This window comes from Triticum dicoccoides, chromosome 7A (assembly GCF_002162155.2).
Source record: "Triticum dicoccoides isolate Atlit2015 ecotype Zavitan chromosome 7A, WEW_v2.0, whole genome shotgun sequence".
Lineage (NCBI taxonomy): Eukaryota > Viridiplantae > Streptophyta > Magnoliopsida > Poales > Poaceae > Triticum > Triticum dicoccoides.
Window position 1 is genome coordinate 345966643 of NC_041392.1, and position 10202 is coordinate 345976844.

Sequence of the window (10202 nt, forward strand, 5' to 3'; positions counted from 1 at the left end):
ATTAAGTATTCACGTTTCTAAAGACAAATTGTTTCTTATTCTGCTTCCGTGGGTTTCATTGTATATGCTTGCCGTGTGTGTTAAAAATTCAGTTAAAAATAGCAAATTCAGGCACATGTCATGTTTCAAATCTGGCAACATGCAATTTGAATTACTGTCGTCCTCTTTATCTCTTCTAGATTTTTTTTTGCGGAAATCTCTTCTAGATTTTAGATTCATCAACCAGGGTATCATTTCCAACTGTCAATGTCCTAGCAGGAGATCACTTCCTTTTTTTGCGTATGTCCTTCCTTACCTTTTCCATCCTTAAATTATAAGATACGTAGCAGCGTTCACATGTATATAGAAACATTATCCTTCTTAATTTCTCTTGTGAAGAGCCTCTGGTTCCTTCCTTATTTATCATGATCTCTGAGAGACTTCCTGATACCCAGGAAATAAATGATGTATATAAATAAGATAGATTGGATGTAAATCAGCGAGGTGGGACTATTCAATATCGGCCTCAACCTTCCCTTGTAGACACAGAACGTTAGCTTAGTTGGCCTTGATTTTTGCCTCTTAACCGGGATAGATGGGCCTCAACTTTCCCTTGTACACACAGGACGTTAGCTTAGTTGGCTTGATTTTTGCCTCTTAACCGGGATAGATGGGCTGGATTTTCTGGACCATGACACATGGGTTAGTTCGTTCGCTCGGCCTCGCTGGCTGACGAAGGAAACTGACGTACGAAATAGCGGACGGACGAAATGGACGAAAATCAGGGCGTAAGAAGCGTTTCGTGCTTTATTATTAGGTAAAGATGTGTAGGTCCTGTTGTTGTCCAATAGAGACATATCACCTGGAACCATAAATATCTAGTGGTGATACTGTTGAAACTTGAAACTGGAGCGAGTTATTTGGTGTGGCTCAACATGTCATAGCAATATGGTGCCTAGAGCAGCTTATCTTCTTATGTCTTATTATTTGGCACAAACCAAACTTTATTATATTAAGTATTCACGTTTCTAAAGACAAATTGTTTCATATTCTGCTTCCGTGGGTTTCATTGTATATGCTTGCCGTGTGTGATAAAAATTCAGTTAAAAATAGCAAATTCAGGCACATGTCATGTTTCGAATCTGGCAACGTGCAATTTGAATTATTGTCGTCCTCTTTATCTCTTCTAGATTTTTTTTGCGGAATTCTCTTCTAGATTTTAGATTCATCAACCAGGGTATCATTTCCAACAGTCAATGTCCTAGGAGGAGATCACTTCCTTTTTTTTGCGTATGTCCTTCCTTATCTTTTCCATCCTTAAATTATAAGATACGTAGCAGCGCACACATGTATATAGAAATATTATCCTTCTTTATTTCTCTTGTGAAGAGCCTCTGGTTCCTTCCTTATTTATCATGATCTCTGAGAGACTTCCTGATACCCAGGATATTAATGATGTATATAAATAAGATAGATTGGATGTAAATCAACGAGGTGGGACTATTCAATATCGGCCTCAACCTTCCCTTGTAGACACAGGACGTTAGCTTAGTTGGCCTTGATTTTTGCCTCTTAACCGGGATAGATGGGCCTCAACTTTCCCTTGTACACACAGGACGTTAGCTTAGTTGGCCTTGATTTTTGCCTCTTAACCGGGATAGATGGGCCGGATTTTCTGGACCATGACACATGGGTTGGTTCGTTCGCTCGGCCTCGCTGGCTGATGAAGGAAACTGACGTACGACATAGCGGACGGACGAAACGGACGAAAATCAGGGCGTAAGAAGCATTTCGTGCTTTATTATTAGGTAAAGATGTGTAGGTCCTGTTGTTGTCCAATAGAGACATATCACCTGGAACCATAAATATCTAGTGGTGATACTGTTGAAACTTGAAACTGGAGCGAGTTATTTGGTGTGGCTCAACATGTCATAGCAATATGGTGCCTAGAGCAGCTTATCTTCTTATGTCTTATTATTTGGCACAAACCAAACTTTATTATATTAAGTATTCACGTTTCTAAAGACAAATTGTTTCGTATTCTGCTTCCGTGGGTTTCATTGTATATGCTTTCCGCGTGTGTTAAAAATTCAGTTAAAAATAGCAAATTCAGGCACATGTCATGTTTCGAATCTGGCAACGTGCAATTTGAATTATTGTCGTCCTCTTTATCTCTTCTAGATTTTTTTGCGGAAATCTCTTCTAGATTTTAGATTCATCAACCAGGGTATCATTTCCAACAGTCAATGTCCTAGGAGGAGATCACTTCCTTTTTTTTGCGTATGTCCTTCCTTATCTTTTCCATCCTTAAATTATAAGATACGTAGCAGCGCACACATGTATATAGAAATATTATCCTTCTTTATTTCTCTTGTGAAGAGCCTCTGGTTCCTTCCTTATTTATCATGATCTCTGAGAGACTTCCTGATACCCAGGATATTAATGATGTATATAAATAAGATAGATTGGATGTAAATCAACGAGGTGGGACTATTCAATATCGGCCTCAACCTTCCCTTGTAGACACAGGACGTTAGCTTAGTTGGCCTTTATTTTTGCCTCTTAACCGGGATAGATGGGCCTCAACTTTCCCTTGTACACACAGGACGTTAGCTTAGTTGGCCTTGATTTTTGCCTCTTAACCGGGATAGATGGGCCGGATTTTCTGGACCATGACACATAGGTTGGTTCGTTCGCTCGGCCTTGCTGGCTGACGAAGGAAACTGACGTACGAAATAGCGGACGGACGAAACGGACGAAAATCAGGGCGTAAGAAGCGTTTCGTGCTTTATTATTAGGTAAAGATAAAGATAATAAATAAATCATCCATCGTGCTTTATTATTAGGTAAAGATAAAGATAATAAATAAATCATCCATTTTTTGTACTTCAAGACAAGATCCAAAATTGTTCTCACATAATTCCTACTATAATCTATCATTTCCACAATTTATATCACTCAATATAAGCTAAGGAAATGCTAAAACAAGCAAACTATGCAAACAAAATAGATTATGTCAAATAACAGAATAGTCTATAATGATCTGAACTAGAACCATACTTCTGCAACTCCAAAAATGCTCAAAAAATTAGAATAGCATAGGCTATTTGTATTTCAATCATGTGTAAAAATTTAAGAATTTTTTCACATCCCAGTTAATTATGGTAATTCTAGAACTGGGTGCAAAAGTTTCTGTTTTTACATAGAATCAAGTCAACTATCATCCCCACTATCCCGAAGACTTTACTTGGCACTTTATTGAAACAAAATCTATAAAACATGATTAATACAGTAGCTTAATCATGTGAACACACAAAAATAGTAGGTATAAATATTGGGTTGCCTCCACACAAGCATCTTTTCTGTAAAACTTTTTAGCTAGGCATTGATGATTTCAATGATGCTCACATAAATGTAAAGAATTGAAACATAACGGGCATAAAGAAGCATATTGTTGTAGGGTTAAACCCTAAGTGGAGATCTTTCAGGAATTGGAGGGGAAATCCCCAAGAACAAGAAGAACACAAAGGGGAAATTACAAGAGAACACTCAAGAACAAGTCCAATCACACATCCACTAGACTCAAATCCACACAAGATCCACAAAGGTACATAAACAACAAGAGGAACACGGGTGCATGTTAAAGTTCATCTCAAATCCAAAGGAGATGAGGTCTTGGTGATCGAGATAGATCCTTCCCTCAAGGGGTTCTTGAATCCCTAGGGATCTTCTCCAAAGGAGGCCTTGAGCTCCAATGGAGTCTCTCTCTCTCTCTCAAGAGGAGGAACTCCATATGGGGAGGAACATGAGCTATGCTCTAATGTCTAGATCTATTCTTAGCTAAGTCTAAATGGAGGAGGGAGAGGAGTATATATAGGTCCAAGGGATGAAGAGGTGAGCAAGGGAGAAATGGGGATTACATGGGCAAAGCCCGCGGCAACACTCACGGGCCCTGTGTGCACGGGGTAAGTGGAGCCCGTGTAGACGGGGTCTCCAAGGACCTGACGTGGTAGCCCGTGGACACGGGGGTCCCATGGGCACGGTACACGCCCATGCGCATGGGGTCTTTAGGACCGTCCAGCCTGGGAGGCCCGTGGGCACGGGTTTGGGGGGGGCGTGCGCATGGGGTCGCCTGGGAGCTGCTGTCTTCTTCTTGGCAAGTTCCTTCTCCGCTTCGAGGCTTCTGTCTTGGATGGCGTAGTTGTTCTCTTGCACTTGGACTCCTCCATGATGAATGTGTAGCTCTGCTCACGCCTATGTATGCACATGAGAGAGGGGTCAAGTAGTATACCATCCTCGAAGGGTACAAGTGGAGACGTGTAAAGGAGATGATTCGCCTTTGTATGCATGAAGTAGATGTCACACGTGTCACTTGCCAAATGGACTCTTGACATGGTGATGTCCATAGGATGCTCCGCATCATCCCCTCCCCCTTGGGAAAGATCCGACCTCAGATCGAAAACCAAATCACCATGGGAAAGACATGATGTCACCGTGTAGAAGTTGAGGATCACCAAGCATTCATCATCTTGTAGCTTGAAATGGGCACTCTCCAATGTCGCACTGTCTTGTAATTCCTTCAAAAGGAGCAAGGACAACAAACACTTGGAAAAATAAATGTGGATAGCGTTAGTGCAGAGCCAAGCATTCAAGAGGTTATTTACCCAACAAGTTTCGTCATCAAGCATAGCATATGGTGTGACAAAGAAGTGTGGCATGGAAAGTAAGCATTTAAGTTGAGCATAATCAAGTGCATCATGGAAACAAACATGCAAATGGGAGGTCGAGATGAATATGTGTGACAAGTGAACAAACATCTACCTCAAGGTCATAACAAGCATGCATAAAGCGCTCGACAAATGGTCTATGGTAGGCATAGGAATCATTCACAACACCAAATACAATGATGTGTCTAAACACATGGGGCAAGACAATCCAAGCATAATGTGCATATGGAGTAGTGAAGATATCGTGGGACTCAACACAATGGAAAGAGCAATTGTTCAACATGTGTGAGGCAATTAAGTCAATCATTTGACAATTAAAGGTGCATGGCATACGTTAAGAAATGACATTGTTGCAACCAAACATATGATAGGAGCAAATAATGAACAAGTTGGATGCAACACACAAGGCATATATATCATGAGGCATAGCAATGTAGAAATCATGAATGAAAGCACTATCTCTAACATGTGTGCAATCAAATAGTCTAAGATGACTAATAAGTCTCATGGTGGAAGCAACACAAGTAGTGTGATCCACAATATCATTAGAAAGTTTCATGGAATTCCATCTTGTGATACATAACCAATGGTCGGTCTCCCACGGGTACGGCGGAGGGTTTGGTTTGGTGGTGGGTGTCCCTTTCAGTTGGACTCACTCTCACGCGTTCCCTGAAAAACTCATGTTCCTGTGCAATGTTCAATATTTTACTCGACTAGCATGTCAATATGGACTTCCCAAATGGACAATGACTCACTAGGAATTTCGATTTAGCTAAGGAAAACTCCTCCTACTACTACTACTACACAATAATAACCACATTAATCGAGCTTATTCGATCAATTCACGTGTTTTGTTTTGTGCAAGTTCTCATAATTTTATCTCGTAGGTGTTTCAGAATTTTATGATCTCAGGAAAATGGGACGTCGCTTGCACGCTGGTGGTGATAGGCTTGTCCTGGCAAAAATGCCCAAGCGCGATAAATGTTCCACATGGTCGTCAGTCGCTTCCAAACAAACAAAAACAAAAGAGTGAAACAACCATATGAATCACTGTACACGATGTTGGGTCTAACGTGGAAACAGTACGCGTGCATTTTCCGCTTTCGGTGATCGCACAGCGACCTAATGATACTAGTCAAATTCCAACTAACACCACCACCCACATGAACATTGTAAGGGATAAAACACAACTTTTTCACCCCCCAACAAGAGTATTTAGCAAGCCCTCTTGCTTTAATACTTCTTTCTTCCAGTGAACTTTCCATCTATTCGTAATCCCTGTCATGGCACAATACATAGAACACCAGAAGTAACAACTAGGTCCTCTCTTTTTTCTGTTTGCACAACAAAATATAGTTTTCCATACTATAAATCAACCACATATATCGTGGGCCATGAGACTCATATTGTGCTTTATTGGCCAAAGCAGCAACAACGCCACTGTGACTGTGCAAGGGAAAAAGTAAAATAAAAAACACAAGACAAGTTCAGAGTCTTCCTTCTTAGAGATCAGAATGAGAAAACATAAATCTGTAACAAAGCTGGAAAACTCCATACTACACCCTCCCAATCACATGGAATTTGTGCATCTCTTCTATTCTCTTGCACATAACCATTAGAAGCACAAGTGCACGAATAATATGATGCAACAATGGCGATATTCATGACACTAGGTATACGGTGCAAAGAAGGAAGACAAGCATGCTTCACATGAATGATGGTACAAGCTCCAAACTTATGTGAGAGAGCTATGGGGGCAATCTCATTAGCAAGACTAAAGGCATTGTTGCACTCCATACAAGACAAATCATCTAGCATGAGGGAGGCAACATATGGAGACATATGACAACATGTAATAGCCATTATGTGCAAGCATGGAAATAGTGGCTATCACCCGCTTGAAATGAGCAAGTATGAATCATGGGTGATGCACTACACGAAGCAAGCATATCAATCATGTCGTGCAAACTAGTGGAGCGAAGATGCAACACACTAGAGGATATCATGGCAATCATGTATCTAAGCAAATAATAGGCATAGGAAAAGCACATGAGATATGAAAAGCATGAAAACAAGATATGATCAAAGTATCATCATAGGCATGTGGCACAAATGTAACATGGAAATAACAAGAGATATCTCCACCAAACTTGCAAATACACATACAAGTATGAGAATCAAGGAACATGTGTGACACAAAGCATGGGTGACAAATGCATGGCAAAGGCATAGAAATGGGCATATCATGCTAGGTGAGCATGGCAATATGGGCATAAAGTGAGAAGTGGTATATAACCCACAATCATGTGAGGGCCATGTAGAAGAGATGCGCGAAGGGAACGGTGGGAATGAAAATCCACGTAATCCCTAGAAATAATTGCTCTCTAGAGCCCGTTTCGTCAACTCATGGGATTACAAGGTTGACGAGTATGCATGGGTACCTACACAAAAGAGGCACAACCCAAAGAAAGTGTGTGTGTGGTAAATGTACACATAATCCATCATGATGTGTATCTGCACGTGTGAGTTAGCACAAGATAAGCATCGCTCAAAGAAATTTGAGGCACGGTAGAGAAACATGTCATCCATCATGCAATGATAGTTATTGTGTTCAACATGATTGGGACACAAATTATAGAAAGTGTGTGGCACAACAATAGCATTTTTATTCATGGGATGCATATGGTGCACACAATTGTCGGCGTTCTGGGAACGGGGGTCCCCAGACTTGCCTTCCTGCGGCCCACGGTGTGGCTTCTCTAGCGGCCCTGTACGGCCCATCTTCACCAGCAGACACCCAAGACCCTCGCGAGGGGCCAAGCCTCACGAGGCGGACGACGCAAGACCTCCTCAGGGCCGGCCTCACTAGGCTGGCTCGCGAGGGGCGGAGAGATCAAGGCAAGGCGAACCTCGCGAGGTTCCAATGATGCAAGTCGTGATGATCAAGACCAGGCGGGCACCAGCGCGCACAATGTCCTTGTTTTCTCTTTGGTGTTAAGGAGGCAAGCGTAGGGGAGGAGTTCCAAGGAATTAGGCAAAGGTTTCCATATCGGTGCAACAAGACCAAGACCAGCAGGACGGCAGGACGGAGGTCACCGTGGAGCCCAAGACGGCGTCACCACTAGAACCTTTGGCAGGCGAAGACTACTTTTGTCAGGATAACTTGTACTAGTTGTCTCCCTTCAAATTGGCGGTTGTGGGATCCCTTCCCGCTCAATATTTGGGAAGAGGACCAGGGCCTCTATAAATAGGACTAGCCACCACCATAGAAGGGGGATCGATCGATCTGATCTTGGACCGGAGCCATTCCATACTTAGCCTCGCACAAGAACACCTCTCCTCAGGTGGCTGTTCTTCTCTTGTAACTGTTCATCCATAGCCAAAGAGGGAATCCAGCACACCACACTGGAGTAGGGTATTACACCACAACGGTGGCCCGAACCAGTATAAATCTTTTATCTGGTGTTCTCTGGGTACGTCGAGCTATGCCATGAGATCGTTGAGTGTGCGAGCTAGAGAGGGGGAGATCTTCGTGTGCACCCAGTGTTTGAACCTCAAGAGTATTGTCGGAACCCAAAATCTGACATTTGGCACACCAGGTACGGGTGCGCCAGAGTCTTCCTTTTGCCAGCCGACCCACCGACACTCCGCAGCTCCAATGTCTGGCAACCCGAGGACCAACGCCGACCGGTGGGGAGCCTGGCCGGCCCGGGAGGCCCCGCCTACCCAAGAACACCTCAACCCCGCGCCAAAGGCAGCACACACACCGCCAAGCGCTGCAGGGCGCGGGCGGCACGGTCAAGCGCCATCTACCCTTAGTCCACGCCAAGTACGGGCAGCTGCAAGGGCTTCAAGCCACGCCGCGGCCATGGCGCCGCACACTTGACGAGAACAAGCGAACATGAGGACCGCGCTCAAGGTGGCTTGTGAGCTGCCGCGACGCCGGCTGATGGAGAGCGGCCAGGATGCACTGCGGGAGCGCGTCGCCGAGCTACTAGACGTCGTGGCCTCAGGAGCGCCTCCCTTCTGCTCCCTGCTTACACCCCAGGCCGTGGCTGGATCGCATGGCGGGTCTCGGCGCGCCCGCGCATCCTCGGGCGCGCCTCTGGGCCACATCGACACTAGCGCGGCCAATGGCACCGGACGCCCAGTCGCGCCCCCGCCACCTCCAACGAGCGCAGTTACGATCGTCGCCTCCTACGGCCCCGGCGGGATGCCTCCCTACCATCCTCCCGGCAGTGCGCCGGGCCGAGCAACATGGAGCGTGGGGCACTACGGCGAGGTCTTTGAGGAGGTGGCCTCGGAGGCCTACATACCCCGCATGATAGACCATGAGTATGCGCTGGAACATGACCCTAGCTCGTTCCTTGAGCTAAGTTGGGAGGAGGAGACGCTAGAAACTGGGGCCTTCCAGGAGCCTCTCGGAAGCATCACCAACCACGCCAGCAACAACAGCTACAGGGTACCACTAATCTCTCAGGAGCAAGCTTACGCTAACCATGGCTCGCAGGAGGATCAGGTCATGATGGCGGATGGCGTCCCTAGCTTGGCAGCCCCCCTTCCACCAGGGGGAGCGCACTGGGGGCTACCGGGGAGGAGTCGGGAGCAAGGCCCCTCCCCGCATCGCACTGAGCAAGACATCCCCCGGAGGTAGGCCCTCTACTGGGGAGGTGCCGGCGAGCCTTCCCCCGACAGAGGACACGTGGTCGCCGAGGGTGCCGCTGGCATCCCCTTTGCCCCCTGGTGTCGTCCTGGTTGTCGGTCGCCCCCAGTGGTGGTCGAGGGCGGCGTAGGTCGGGGCCCTCGTCTAGCGATATGAAGTAAGGCTCTCGCGTGTGAAGATCTCCGCCCGTGACACTCTCACATAATAATGAGTGGGGCTATACGCACCCCGAAGTCTTAGGAGTGCCGCCCTCGGGCCTCGGGGGCTCCCTCTCACGACTAGTGGCAGCACTTAGCTCCGTGCTGGTGAGAAGACAAGAAGACTAGACTAGGTGCCGGACACGGCCTTTTGCTTTCAATCTCTCTTTTTGTAGCCCTATTTTCTGGCTTTGGATTTAAGTTGAAGCTGAATTTTCGTTGATAAGAGCGGGGGGTGCCTTTCCTAGTTCGTGCGATTCCTTGCGATTTGGTTCCTTGCCCTGGTTCGGGGTTCACCCTAGCTACCTCCCCCCTCGTGAGGTCCTCGCGAGCGGGGGCTAGGCACAGCACGCGCGTTCTGCGCACACGTCCTTCCATGACTAACGCTCACTTCTTGTGAGGCCCTCTCGGGCGGATCGCCAGGCTCCTCCGGAACTCAAGACCTCGCGGCCCGGTCCTGAACTGGCCCGGACAAAGGTAAACTGCAGTGGTAGGCTCACGACAGGACTCGTGGGTTTATGAAAACACATCTTTAGCCTAGCCTAAAGAACGAAAGCAATAATTTTTTTACATGAGGGGCTCCCCTCCCAAAATGCTCTTACAACCTTCAGGGCCATGCCCGAGCTTTCATATGCA